The sequence below is a fragment of the Thermobia domestica genome, chromosome 18, assembly GCF_964235325.1.
Source record: "Thermobia domestica chromosome 18, izTheDome1.hap1.1, whole genome shotgun sequence".
Classification (NCBI taxonomy): domain Eukaryota; kingdom Metazoa; phylum Arthropoda; class Insecta; order Zygentoma; family Lepismatidae; genus Thermobia; species Thermobia domestica.
Genome location: NC_137471.1, coordinates 163,638,932 through 163,654,382, shown reverse-complemented (window position 1 = coordinate 163,654,382; position 15,451 = coordinate 163,638,932).

Sequence of the window (15,451 nt, the reverse complement as noted above, 5' to 3'; positions counted from 1 at the left end):
TTGTTTAAAAAATTAAATCACGTCAGGCATTTTGGGCTACAAAGTTGGCAGAAGCCTCCTGCTAATTGGTGGAAAATTAAGGACGCGGACAAATGGCAAGTGGGACGAGGACGTGGACTACAAACTGACGAAGGAGTTTTGACAATTATTAACGATAAACAAAGAATTTCACATAATTTGAAGCAAAATATAATTCAATTATTATTTATACTATTCAGGGTATTAGGGAATTGTTGGACACCAATTAAAAAGATCCCCAATAAAGACAAAAATGAACCTATATAGGCGTTCCTCCGTCGCTCCTGCATCTTTCTATCTCCCGAATGTATTTTTTACTCTAAAATATAATTCGTCGCTGTCGATAAAAATGTCAACCGAGAATGTTAAAATTGTCAGACATGGTGAATTCCACAAGGTTATATTTTGCTTTTATTGTTTGATGGTTCTTTTTTTTTAAATTTTTTTTACTTCTCCTCTCTCATTTTTTAATGCAAAGTTGCAACAATTAAACTTCTTGAACTTATCTTGGTTGAAGCAACAAATAAGTATAAAAAATACATCGAGGAGATAAGAATTAAGACATGTGTTGCCAAGCAGAGTTAAAAAATAAACCCTTTCAGTCGTGACACACATCATTCGATTTTAGATTTAAAATATACATGTTGGTAAGCTATTACCTGTTGGAATGTTTGACTGTTGAGACTAAAGTGCACAAACTGTAAATATAAATTATGAGAGATCCTGCACTTACGAACCACGAGTTCTCACCTCCATTTGTGTGGCAAATTGAACTAGCCTTATTAGACAATAATGCATTGATTGTGCATCACTACGAGTGTTACTGAAGTTAATAATGAATTTTAAAGTAAATATACGAAGGCATAAAATCTGGAAAGAACCAAAGAAAGTAATTGAAACTAAAATCACACTTTATTCAAACAAACGCTTATTTATAAACACAAAACGAGAGGAAATCTAAAGAAAAGTGCAAATGGTCAATATTTTCAAGCTATATCACAAGAAAAATATAATTCTAAGGATCCCGCCCTTTTCTTATGGAAAATGGCTCTCGGTCAAATTATTTTTAACTATGTGCAAACGAAAGGCCTTGAAGTGTAGATAAAAAAGACTTCATGGGCACGAATTTCCAAATATTATATTTCTCGAGTTATATGGATTTACAGTTACGTGATGTCATGAAAACCGCGTGAAATAAAACTGTAATGTGCCCATGAGTGGACAGACCTTGTCTAAGTGCTTGTAGTTCACAATACGGCCACAGACGAGGGACTGCACAACGTCTGTGATCACATCGTGAACTACAAGCTACTTCGACAATCCGCGTGATGCATTATTTGCGAAAATACAGTTTCGAGGGGATCGAAAGCCAGTTAGCCAATGCCATTATGAGTTTCTGCTAGCTTTGATATCATTGACTAACTAACTGGCTTTGTATCCTCCGAAGTAGTTTTTTTGACCAATAATGTATCACGCGGTTTTCATGTCATCGCGTGACTAAACCCACATAACTCGAGAAACATAATTGTTAAAGATTTGTGCCCATTGAAACTTTTTACCTACACATTAAGACCTTTCGTTTGTGCATACAGGGTTTCCACTGATTTGGCAAGCACGAATTCCCTGAGTTTTGCAGGTTTTCCAGGACACAATTTATAAATTTCCAGGGTTACAGATAATGTAAAAAAGCAACTTTATTTCTTCGGACCAGAGGAATACTATGCATGCACATTTATATTCGTCGTTTAAACGCCGTAACATCATTTATAAAAATGTTAAACTACAGGCTCGTCTTGCGATGAACCAGAAGAAATTCCTGCTTAGCATTATGAAACATTAAAAATTGGATTTGAAAGTTATAAACTCATATTGAAGTTCCCTGACTTTTCCAGGTTTTGTCAGATTTTCATGGAATTCCCTGAATTTTCCAGGACTTTTCACGAATAAGATGAATTCCCTGACTTTTCCCGGTTTTCCGGGTGGGTGGGAACAGTGGCATAGTTAGAAATATTAAATTGACCGAGATCCATTTTCCATAAGAAAAGGGCAGAGCCCTTTACGACTGAAAAAATAATACAAGATTTACGGGTGTAGAACGTGCATATGCATGCATATGCCTATCTGGCTTTGCTACGGTAAAGTCGGAAAAATAAATTGTATCTTGAATATATATCGTGCAGCATTGTTTAAAATACCAGTGCTTTCCATTTGTTTTAAGAACGTATATTGCTTTTTGTAATTTCCTGTGTAATACCAAAATTCAAAACTAGATAGTCCAAATGTTAGAAACGATGTTTAGAGTAATGTATTAACGCAAGAGAGAGAAATAACCACACACGAAATTGAATAATGTTAAGATTTAGTATTAACCGGAATTAAACATAATTTTAAGCAAACGTCGAGACAAAAGCAGATCTAAACCAATGGTACATGTCATCTATAGTGAAACATGTCGAAATCTGCATGTTAAACATATGGAATTTAGAAAAAAAAACGCGTTAGGACAACGCTGTTCGAATCACTCTGTATATAGCGCGTATCTCCGCTTTCTTAGAAAAAAAAAAATGCGCGTTCTACACATGTAAATCTGTACATATTTTGAGCAAAGTACATCCATCCACTATAGTATTTCAGTACAATTAAGGTATTTTTGTGTGCGTTACGCAATGATGACAACACCTTAATCCATAATGAAAATATAATCCCCCTGCAATTTGTTTAGGCTCTATCGTAATTGTTCTTGTTTTCATAAGTGTTTCTGAATGTGATGGTAAATCAGAATGACCATACACTCGCAAAACACGAAGCAAAGCAGTCACTGCTCTGGTAGTTATATTATGCTTCTGTACCCACGACCGCAACTCAACGCTTAGATTTTCTACATTTATACCAGACATAGAATTGTTAACGTTATCCTCGTTGTCACCATGTGTAATGTCACTTTGTGCACTATTTTCAACATCACTAATATTTAATTCACTACATTCATTGAATCCGATGTCACTAACACTGACTTCGCGTGCTGTTTTCTTAACGGAATGAAAATCATCTTTGTCACAATCAATGGTACTGTCTGATTCATTATTCTTACAGAGTTCAACATTTGCCACTATATCTTCAAACTGTCGGTTGACCTCTCTCTTTATTCTTTTGTATACAGTTGAAGATAAAACACTCTGGCGACTTTTAGGCATCTGTACTCAATAGGAGTTTTTTCTGTAAAAGAAATATAAATGCTTCTAATACACATTAACTCTAGATTTCATTAGGGATATTTTTGCAACAAATTTCGTGCAAGACCAGTTATTTGTAATTTCTGTGTATTAGAACTTTTTCTTTAAATCATCTAAGGGAATAAAAGTTGATCCAAACAAGTTTGAAACCCACACTTAAGCCAGCAGCACTGGCAGCAAGTTCTGCAGACTCTAGAACAAATACGACAGAATGCTGTTACACGGACGTATACGTATACGGAAAGATGGGAGTCCACATCGGGATAAAAAACAACTAACACTTGTAAAATCTCAATCACTAAGAAATGAAAAATAATTTTAAAAAGGGTTGGCAAATTGGATAAGTGCCCTCATTTGTTACACCATGTGCCCTTTCAAATCATGGTGTCACTGGTGCTAAATCTTAAGATTTTACTGGAGGTGCTGCAAAAGTTAATTTTATTAGCAATGCTGAATTTACTTGTCTAATTTTCGCAATCAAATTGTCATTTTTGTATCAGAAATGTATTGTTACAATTTTAAGTGTTGGAAACTAGTTAGGGCTAAAATAGTATTACTAAATGTCCGTTGGACATTTCTGAAATTGCTTTACAACCTTTTAGTAATATAAGAACACGACTGAGGTTTGTACAGTTCTATCGTGCATTGGAACTTCAGAAAAGGCTATTTTTCCTCTGCAATGATTAAGAATGTAGTATTAAGAAAAAATTAGTAAAGATAGTGTTTCAACACTGGTTTGGTGAAACTAAGTAAAGCTCTGAGAAACTTTGACATTTATCAAGATTAGAAGCCATTTTCTCAGGAAACAGTACATTTTTAGTTTTCAATTACAACCTGAAGCTTAAGCAGTAAAACTACTAAAAATATATTATGAAATAAACCGAATGGGGAGAATCTCTCTCTTTCTCTCTCAGAAAGAGAGAGAGAGAGGGAGACCGTCCCGGTGGTCTAGTGGTTAGCGTCGCTGACTACGGACTTAGGGTTCCCGGGTTCGATCCCCGGCGCTGCGATGGTTTCCAAGGCGTGGGTCTGGAACGGTGCATACCCAGCATCGTAACGCAATTGGGGAACTGCTATGAATGTAGATAGTGACGATCACAGTGAAAGCTTCAGCTCTCCTCTCCCAACCCGTCTGGTCAGCGTGGGAGCAGTAAACCAATTCCTCCCTCTGGAGAGAGGCCTCATCCAGTAGTGGATCGAATATGGCTGTGATTTATTATTATACACACAATTAAAATTAGATGAAGGGTCTTGTTATTCTTAGGAAAATATCCGAGTACATATAATTATCCCAGTGATGACAGATACAGAGTTAATCTATCTTTCTTCTACATCCTGCATGATTGGTCACGAACACCAACAATACATTGAACTACAGAGGGCTAACCAGAATTCAGACTATCCCTACGGTATTGAAAAATTAAAGGGTATTCTGTGAAAAGAGGATACAAACCCGTGCATCTGTCTCGTTGACTCAGTTAATACATACTCCTTTGTTGTCTGCGCTTACTAACTGCTGGACAATTATTACCACAGGAAAATTTTAAACTGTTTCTAAAATTACATATATGTACATACAGAAAAAAGAAAGGTGTCGAAAAGGCAAATTGATAAATCAAATAGGGGAAATAGCTTTTACGAATATGCTCGCAAAGAAAATGTAGCTACCTTTCGGTATCATCATCAGCATCATATCATCATCATAATATTTTAATCCTTTACGTAACTCCTTCCTCCAGGACGTAGCATTAAAATAATAATAATAATAATAACCATTGCCCAAAAACGAAACTTTTCAGGAAGATGAAAAGAAAGCTTTTCTTACTACACACTAGGATAAATTGTGCACATGAGCTTCCTTAAGCATGTTCTAGAAAGTCATGAACTAAGATATTTGAAGAATTTCTTAGTTTGTACTAGGGAAAGTTTTCTTTTTACCCCTCCCCTCCTCTGATTTTTTCGATGGCCCATTTCTATGTCTTCGATTGTACATTTTATTTGCATTTACTTATAATCTACATTTTATGTATCAACTGTAAGTAAACAGAAAGCGTTTGAATCACTATTGTTTTATATTATCCTATACATACATGTCGCTTCTTGCTTCTTTTTGCCCATAGTGTCGAAGTCTTGTGCAAGGTTTGTGTATACTTCTTTCCAGGCCTTCTGCTTTTCGACCTTGTCTTTATAAGTCTGTAGTCTTGCCCCATAGACAAGGTCTCATTTCCACTAATTCAATGAAATTCAAAACATCGTACTGAAACACTTTAGTCATTGTCACTCGATGAACGATGAAATGAATTGTCACTGAAGCAAGATTTCAGTGCACTGCAGAAAACAATCCACTAAATCAAAAAGCTACTTCAAGCGGAAATAAGTAGCTGCACTCACGCAGAAAGTATGGCACTCCAGAATAGTTTCCTATAAATGATAAACGTCAGTTTAATCCACCCCCTGTCAAATTGACCTATTTCTGTCCTTGATCCCCTGTGGGCTTGCATAGTTGCATACAGATAAACGAATCGAGTACATTCCTGGAATCGAACGGAGGAAACGGAACTAAATTATAATTTTCTTCAGCATAGGGGGATTTTTTCCAGGGGAGATTTTGTTCTAGATAGGTCTGCATATGTAGTATGTCCGATATAACATTCATAGATAACGTTTTGCAATGCATCTTGCATCTTGTAAAACAAAAACATAGGCAATTTCGGCTGTAGCCTGTTGTGTTGATTAAATCAAATCATACTGTTATACAAGATATTCTTCTTTATGCATTCCTTTCCCTCTTTCAACAACCCCCCCTTCAAAATTACGTACTATGATTTTGTAGGAGCCAAGAAAGACAATCCACACAAAAGGAAAATGCTTAGGAGAAACCTAATCGCTATCAATGATTGGTGGAAGGAGTCTTGCAAACTATTATTTTTCTATATTTTCCCCTCGGGGGAGACTAAACAGAAGATCGAAAAAACAAGGTTGTTTGCTCTTTGTGTGTGTGGATGTGTGCGCACGAGGTATATGGCCTTCTTTTGGTTTCTTTCCTTTTTTTCACTTTTGTTGCCATAATTTTAACATCTATTTAAATTTCTCAAAACTGAAATAGGCTGAGACCAAGCTATTTAAAATAATAATAATAATAATAATAATAATAATAATAATAATAATAATAATAATAATAATAATAATAATAATAATAGGTTCTGGAAAGGCAACATTGCGGCTGCCTATTCACTCAGTCCACAATCGTTGTATGGAACAAATACCAGACAAGACAGAGTACATGAATATTTTTATGATCTATAGGGTAAAACAGCATGCAACCACAAGAATGGAAATTTTCTTGTTCTGTTTGTGCTTTTTCAGTTCTTTCTGTAGTTGTGTTGTAGTTTTTATTTACTTTAATTTTATTTACAACCTTTGTTATGCTTGGGAATGCCTACTTCTAAGATTATGATGGATATTTATACCGTACATACTGGATTGCATAATTAACAGGATAAACACTGGACAACTATCCTAAATTCATTATTTCTTCGTATCTCCATTTTGTTCATTTCCGCCATGTTGATTTTTTAAAAATTATGACTTCATATATGCTAAGACATATTCTCTATCAAAACGAATCCAACGACCCCTTTGTTTAAATCGTTTAAGTAAGTTTCAGCTGTAGAAGATAACAAATTAATATACATACATAAATCTGTGAAACTCGCTTTCCGCGTTGCCGTAGTTGGATAATTCAAACAAGATCCGAATTTTCCTTGCTGAGAATTTATGTAAATAGCAAGCCACTATATTTGTGGTACCTCACAGCCATTTTGATTATTTCATTCTTCATTATATATTCATATGATGTGAAAAAAAGAAAAAAAAAACTGAAGTAAACAAAAAATCCAAATACAGAAAAAGAAACAAGAATACACAACGCCTTGCCATTCACTCACTGTAGCTAGATTGAAGAAACCTATCAGCAAGCCGGCTCCGTCTTTGCCGGCTGCGTGTGCATCCACGCATAATAAAACATTGCCGCCGACGAAACCGGAGCCGGAGCCGACGCCGACATGTCGGCGGCTAGTCCGGCTGCATTTATCGGAGACGGGAGTTCCACCGGCTTTTTTGCCGGGTCGGAAAGCGTGTGCAAGCTACCATTTGATTACATTGCCGCCGATTCCATCGCCGGCATTGTCGGAACCGGATCCAGCATTGCCGGGGACGTGTGCAAACGCTGTACCAATGTTTGGTAAACCGTATAAAGTATGTAGTTTCTCGTTATGAAGTTCCGCCATTCCCATTCCCGTTCCTCTTGAAGAAAATGGAAAGTCAATGACATTCGTAGAAATGGTTAGGAGGATTATTGTTGTACGTGGAATGCGAAAAACTAACAAATTTATTTCGGGGAAGCTTGAGCCCGATAGCCTCCTAAACACGCCACTGAAGACAATTCTGTCCCCTGATTCTTCACAGCATTGTTTTTCAACTTCATAAATATTTTGAACATTGCTTATATATATATAGTGTTCGAAGTGGAAAAAAAGCAGACGGGGTATGTTTCATTATGATTTTGACTCAACATACCGGCTATTTAAATATTGTCTTGATCATAGAAAAACCAGAGACGGTATGGCATACCACTTCATACCGTCTCACTTCGACCACTACACACACACACACACATATATATATATATATATATATATATATATATATATATATATATAATATGGGAACGGTCTTACCCGCCCCCCCTCAATGTTGAAGACAGATTTGCGCCGATGCTCACAACTGATGGTATATGCCCAAACACACACACACATACACATTGACAATTTCAGAAGAGTCTCCCTGGACAAACTGAATAAGCAACGAGTGTAAGAAGCACAGTACTACTAAAATACTGGTTTCCCAGAGATTAAGCCCAATCAAAGAAATGCCCACGGAAATTTCGTCGTTCTGGTGCAGTATCCTCAGGCCACACCATGAAATCACTGCTCACACAATATTAAACACCATTAGTTTAAGCAGTAACGCCCATGGGGTTTTTCCAGGGAGGGAAGCTGACATACAGCAAAATTGCAAATACAAGCCCCTTGAAACACACAATATAAGTTCTACTGCATGTAAAACAGTTACTTACGCTCATGGCGTAAGTTTACTACAGTAATGTGTGTGAATAAGCAAATTTGTTTTGATATGTATTTTGAGGAATCGAACCAATTTTGATAATCCAGGGGGCAATGTCCTCCTTGACTCCCGTTGCAGGTGGGCATGAAAGTAAGGATATAATTTTTTGGTAAGGTATACGCGCAACTGTTTTCAAACATATAATGTTACCCATCATCCCCATATATGCTGCTTCTTTCGTAAAATTAAAATGGGTGAGTATTATGGTTACCAACTCTGAATGAAAATTACCGGCACCCGCTCAAAATTTCCTGTGATATAGGCCTAAGTGAAAAGTCTCTCTCTTCGAACCCATCCATGGGAAGGAAATGTACTATCCTGGACAAAATGCATTAGGATTTAGATTTCTGGGCTATCGGCATTTAAGGCCATTTAGCCCTTCACGTTTTGAGGGATGACGTCCCTCGGCGAGCACACAATCCGAGAAAAGGGAAGGAAGAAAGGATTGGGAAAGGAAGGAAGTGGCCTGGAACTTAAAGTTAGGTACCACCCTGGCATTTGCCTGGTGTGAATGAGGAAAACCCAGGAAAACCTCATTCAGGATGGCTGGCATGAAAAAGCGTTTTACACTTTTTCGACCGAGTGCCCCCACCAGGAATCGAACCCGGGACCGCTCACACCGAAGGCGAAAGCGTTAGCGACCACCAAAATGCATTAGGACTCGTATTCTGCATATCCTTAATACATGCACTTATAAGCGTAATATATACATTGTGTTCTGAAGTCGTATCGATCATTTTCTTCTATTTACCAGTAACTGCTACTTCTTTAAAATTATCGAGAGATGAAAAAATAGTATCTTAATCTGTACCATGGTGGAAAGACTCAAGGTGGTTGCATGCGCATGTCGCCTGGAGCGCTGTCGTAGCTGTGACGTTATCTGGTTTGCAAAAGAGAACGGTAAAAGGCGCGGCTTTAAGTGACAAGTGGAAATTCTTTGTTACTTTGTTCCGTTAAATTATATCAAGAATGCCTAACTGTGCAGTGTACGGCTGTAGTAATTATTACAAAAAAACCAAGGGAACTAATATAAAATACTTTAGATTTCCTCAAAAAGAGGGGTAATGTCTCCAGAAATGGATTTTAGCTTGCAGGCCACAGGAAAAAATAAACCTAAAATATGGTAAGTTTTACATAAAAGTAATAAATAAACGCAATGTTAAATGAAATTATAAAAAAGCGATTACATTATGTAGTTTCTTTTTAGTATTAATAGTATGTAATAGTAGTTGAGTTGAGTTGAGTTTTGAGTTTAACGTCCCGTTCAGCAGCGAGAATATATGAGACGTAGACCTACTGATTAACGTGGAATCCGAACCAAAAGGGCTTCCGCCGGGAATCGAACCCGGGTCTTCCCGGGCAAAAGGCGCGTACTATGTAATAGTAGTATATAGGGGTACAGTAGCTTGTGTTGATTCTGCATACAAAAATCCAATAGTACGATTTAAAAAGACGAACTTTGAGGCAAGACCCGGATTCGAAATCATGAGGGAGGGGAACCGACAGAGGTGATCATTTCTATCATCATTTCGTTCTACATAAGATATTGAGACAAAATTTTCCCCACAGAGGCGGGCATGTAACTCGAGAAGGGAGGCACGATGATCTAGGAGGCTTACCTCCCTCGAGTTACGCAAATGGAGAGCATTGAACGCGTAAAGTAGTTCAGGTCCCATTTCATTCTGGAGGTCTGCATTCCCTGTAGCCTCGGTGCTAAAACGGGATGTTGCACTTCAAATTAACTCACGAATGGAAGGTTCGTAATAACGATTAACGGTTACAAAGATATATATCAATGTATTAGATCAAGAGAATAAAGTATCCACCTACCATGTCAGGGCGACATTGTCGGGACATTTTTACACTCAGATTTTGAAATTTTTGTTCATTTTAATCATAACTTTGGATAATTATATATACATATTTAGGGCCCCCCTCCAGAATTACAAAATTAAGAACGACTGTAGCAAATTTTAAAATATGGTAGATTCTCAACCAATTAAGGAAGCACGGTGGCTCAGTGGCAGAAGGCTCACCTCTGGTGCAAGGGATACTGGTCCACTTCTCGGTCAAGTGAGTTTCTGGTGGACAACATCGTGTCAGTGAGTATCGCGGGGTACTCCCGCATTCTCATTCCACCAAATTCCAGATAATCATTCACTTGCGTTTATCTTTTGTCTTCTTTAGTCCAAGGCACAGAAAAGAGAAAACTTATCAAGAAAATTAAGAAAATTATGTAATTTTAGTTTATGTTTTCTAGTCTAGCTGTAACACCCCTACATCGTCTTCACCTACGCCTAGTACTTTGTTTCTTGCTTGAAATAGTCAAGTTACAATTTCTTTGTTTGAGGTGCTTTGTATATACATATTTGTTTCTATATATTTTTAGAACACAATAGTATATGTAACGTTCTATTTTGTACGAATGTTTAATAATACAATTTGTTGTGGCGTAAATTTTGACACTAATAATCAGAGAACTGTCAGTTTCACCAAACCTTTTGTTTAAATACAAATTCTATAAATAAGCGATCAGCGATTTCAAATAAGATGACTTTTTTTTGTAAATCAAAAATAAAAACGATGTTTAAAACATTAAATACATGCGTCCCTGCTCAATAAAGTTTTTAACCTCCCCTGAGATTCTGACGAAACTTACGTGGGAGCAACTTCCTTAAAAAACTGTCCAAGCATAACGAAAATATACGTACGTGCATTTCTGTTCACGAAAACCATGAATTTTCCCTTGAGATATTCTCAAAATTTATATGGAGTCATCAGTAAAGAATTATCTTTCAAGCAAAATAATAATAACAGTAAATCAAAACCGATCAATGTGTTACGAAAATATACTTGAGCATATATAAATATATAATAATGAAATGCACAAACGACACACTGTGTTATAGATTATTCAGACCTATACATATTCGAGTGTATTACTTCAGATGTTTAAAAAAAGAAAAGAAAGAAAGAAAAAGTAAAAAATGTAGTGAGTAATATTAGTTTGTTCAAGCTTCAAAGTTGTTTAATATGAACTGATATTGCTGTTTCTTTTGCTGTTGTAAATATCTTCCTTTGAATTCACTTAGCTTAAGCATTGATTACATTACGTTAATATAATTATTATTTCTACTAAAATTTTTACTTCGTTGAAGATCACTATAAATAGAAGAGATGTTTGCGTGTAAGATACCAGCGAGCAAGCGCCTGTTAAAAGTTCATCTGACTCTCGCTGGCCACGTCTGCTACCAAGATGACGTCATGCGCAAGAGCGACAAGAATGTAGCACTGCATTGCATCCACCTTGTAGTCTTTCCACCATGATCTGTACGTGTCAATTTTGGACAAATCCTCACGCTATATTTATGCCGCACAATTATGACAAATTAAACACTTCTGTATCCAGGGGCGGATCCAGGGAAGGGGGCGATGGCCCACCCTCCCCCAGAAGAGAAAACTTTCTTATTTTAACTAAAATCCATCCCAAAGTTTGGAGCCTTTAAAAGTAGCAGTATGACAACCCACCGCCCCCCAGAAGTCGGTTCTGGATCCGCCCCTGTCTGTATCTATTGTCGAAAACAATGTTTCGCAATAAAATTTAATTATCAAATTTCTTGTTAAATAAATGAAAAGAACACTCATAAGCATCGCTGCTAAAAGGGACGTTAAACTCAAAATGAAAATCATGAAAAGAACTGCCCTAGGTTTTTAAAAAAATCACTGAATGTATAATACAATGACAATTTGTATTTGCAAATAAGACACTGTTCAAGAATTAGGATGTTTAATGTTTTATTCTAGATTATAAATTTCAAAATAGTGGTCATAAAGAGGCTGGTAAGAAGTAGTGATGAGCGCAATAGTCTTGGTCTTGCAGTTTTTGCAAGAGTCTTGAATGCAAGACCAAGACCAAGACCAGTAATCCCGATGCAAGACCAAGACCAAGACCAAGGGGTGCAAGACCAAGACCATACCTGCAAGACCAAGACCAAGACCAAGACTCTTGCGCAAGAGTCTTGCACAAGTACCGGCTCGGTGGTACAGTAGTCACGTGTAGTTATACGGGTCCCTGGTTGGATTCTAATTTGCGCCATGCGAACTTTTAGGTGAGCAAACACCGTGTGCGTGGGTTTTCTCGGGGTTTTGGTGTTTCCTTCTACTTTCTTCATTCCACTATTTCATTCATTTCTTTCCATTACCGTCTCTCTTAGCCTCGATGCATAATCGTGGGACGTTAAACTAGATATTTCGTTTCGTTTCAAAAAAATAGTAGTGTTTTTCTTCCAAAACTAAAGAGAAATGTAGTATTGAACATTGGTAATACCGTACACCTACAGGGTATGTCGACTGCATGGGTATGGACTTGGCTCCGAGACTCAAGCATCCGTTGGAAATTTTTAATGTATGCTCATAAAATTAATATCGAAATAACATTATCACGACATTGACAAAAACATAGTACATGTGACCGCAAGTTTGATTTCATGGGAGGATGCTTATACGTTGAATAATTGTTTATCAATATAACTTTTAGCCTCCTTAGGGTTACGACACATCGAGGATTGAGCAATATAACATTATACCACAACAATAAATCTATATTATAAAATTGAAAGTGACTATTTTTGTGACTCCTAATTTCTTGGAGCACCCGACCGATCTCGATCAAATTTCAACATAGATGAAGTTTGGGCTTGGGAGTGTTTTCATTTCACTTTGACGGTAAAACTTAGAGGAGAGGAGAAGAAGGAGTTATATAATAATAAATGAAACTTAATAACATGAATCAAACGATAAATCTCGATCAAATTTTTAAGATAGATGAGGTTCAAGCCTGGAATGTTATATGTCAGTTCACTTTGACGGACCAACGTAGGGGAGGCGAAGATGAACAAAACAATAATATGCATAAAAATAAATGTGGCTAAGTTTGTGACTCAATAACTCTTGAACCGATCTCAATCAAATTTTTAACATGTATGAGGTTCTTTCCTGGAAAGTTTCTTAGAGTTTGTTTCACTTTGATGGTAAAACCTAGGGTGGAAGGGGGAAGGGGATATATAATAAATGAAACTTAATAATTCTTGATCCACCCGACGGAACTCAATCTTATTTTCAACATTGATGAAGATCGGACCTGAGATGGTTTCTGTCATATCACTTTGACGGTGCAGTTTAGGGGAGAGGGAGAGGAAAGATATTTAAAACTGATCGACATTAAAATGGAATCTATAGTTTTGGGGATCGCTGAGATAAACAATGATACTTTCGGTGCTGTTTAAATCAAAATCCAGCCCCGTAGCTTGGCGGAGGGGAGGGGAGATATATAAAAATTATAAAAAATGACCAAATATTAGTGCCGATACCATAGTTTTCGGGGTCTCTGACACGAAGAGTGACACTTGTGATGCCGTTTAAATCCAAATTCAGCCCCGCAACTTGGGGAGGAGGAAGTGAGAGAAACATAAAAATAATCAAAAATGACTGATATTAGAAAGCGCTTTACTAATAGTAGAAAAGTGATTGACTTACGAATTATTATTATTATTATTATTATTATTATTATTATTATTATTATTATTATTATTATTATTATTATTTAGTATAGTTTAACCCAACGAAGTGGGTACTTGATGCTAGTAATCCTTATTCACAAGTGAGACTTCAAGTAACTTGGAGTTTGGAGTTTGATGCCGTTATTTTGTATTTCTAATACAGATCAACAGTATTTATATAAATTGAGTTTACACAAAAGACAGACAGTTGAATCGTTTTCAGTTTTCACTCAAATTATTCTAAAATATTAAGAGGTTTGATTATAATAAGTATTATTTTAATTGTCTCTCCCTCTTTTTTGGTCAATATTGCTAAACATATCATCATCATCATCATCATAGCTTTCTGCCATTATTGGCAGGTTATTTGCTTCAACAGGCAAGGTTCGACGTTCGGTGGTCCTCAGCTAGTCTCTTCGTCTTAATGTAGCAATTTTCTGTTTTAATACCTTGCTTCAACTAGTCTGCTTCGGTCTCTCCCTCTCTTTCCTTCCACAATACTCTCTAGCACGTCCTTCATAATACAGTTCTTTCTCAGCCAATATCCTAACCAGTTGCTCTTCCTCCTCTTAACAATATCTAGATTTCTTCTTTTTTGCTCCTACTGCTAATATTTCTAACATCTCATTCGTTTTCGTTCAACACAGCTAATTCTCTCCTTTTTTCTTCATGTCTTTGGCGTGGGAGGCCCGGGTTTGATTCCCGGCGGTAGCTCATGTGGTTCGGATTCCACGTTAATCAGTAGCTCCACGTCTCATATAGCCTCACTGCTGAACAGGACGTTAAACTCAAAATCAAGCCAAGTCAAGCCTTTTTTCTTCATGCCCATGTTTCGAAAGTATGCAATTTTTTCATTGCTTTTGCATATGTTTATGTTTCTGCCCCATAGAGTACATATTGGAATCACTAAAACAAAGTTTCAATATTTAATTGGAGGTTTGTTTAATACAAGGATTAGCTAACCGTTTTTGAAAAGAACAATCAGACTCCTTTAGAGTGTAAAAATAATTTTGCAGTTCACGGTATTTCAATAAACTGTGCCGTCTGATTTTCTTTCATGCGTCTCAGGGATTTGGGAACCAGTGGAGTGTTGGATCTCTTAAAAAATATAAACAGATTACGAAACGTTGTTATTTAGGCATATTTTATAAGTAACGAAGCGTGGCACCCATTAAAAAAATGAAGGTCATCAGCTATGTTGTACACTATCATCATACTTACACAACGTGAAATTATATTACATTTAGAAACATACATTGTATTTCCGTTACTACTGGTGCATTGTAGAGTTTATTATCCCTTATATCCATAGTAAAATTTACCTATGAAAACCTTAAGATTTCTTAAATGCAAAACTTGCAAGACTCTTCCATGCAAGACCAAGACCAAGACCAAGACTGGGTGTGCAACAGCAAGACCAAGACCAAAGGTTCCAGTGCAAGACCAAGACCAAGACTC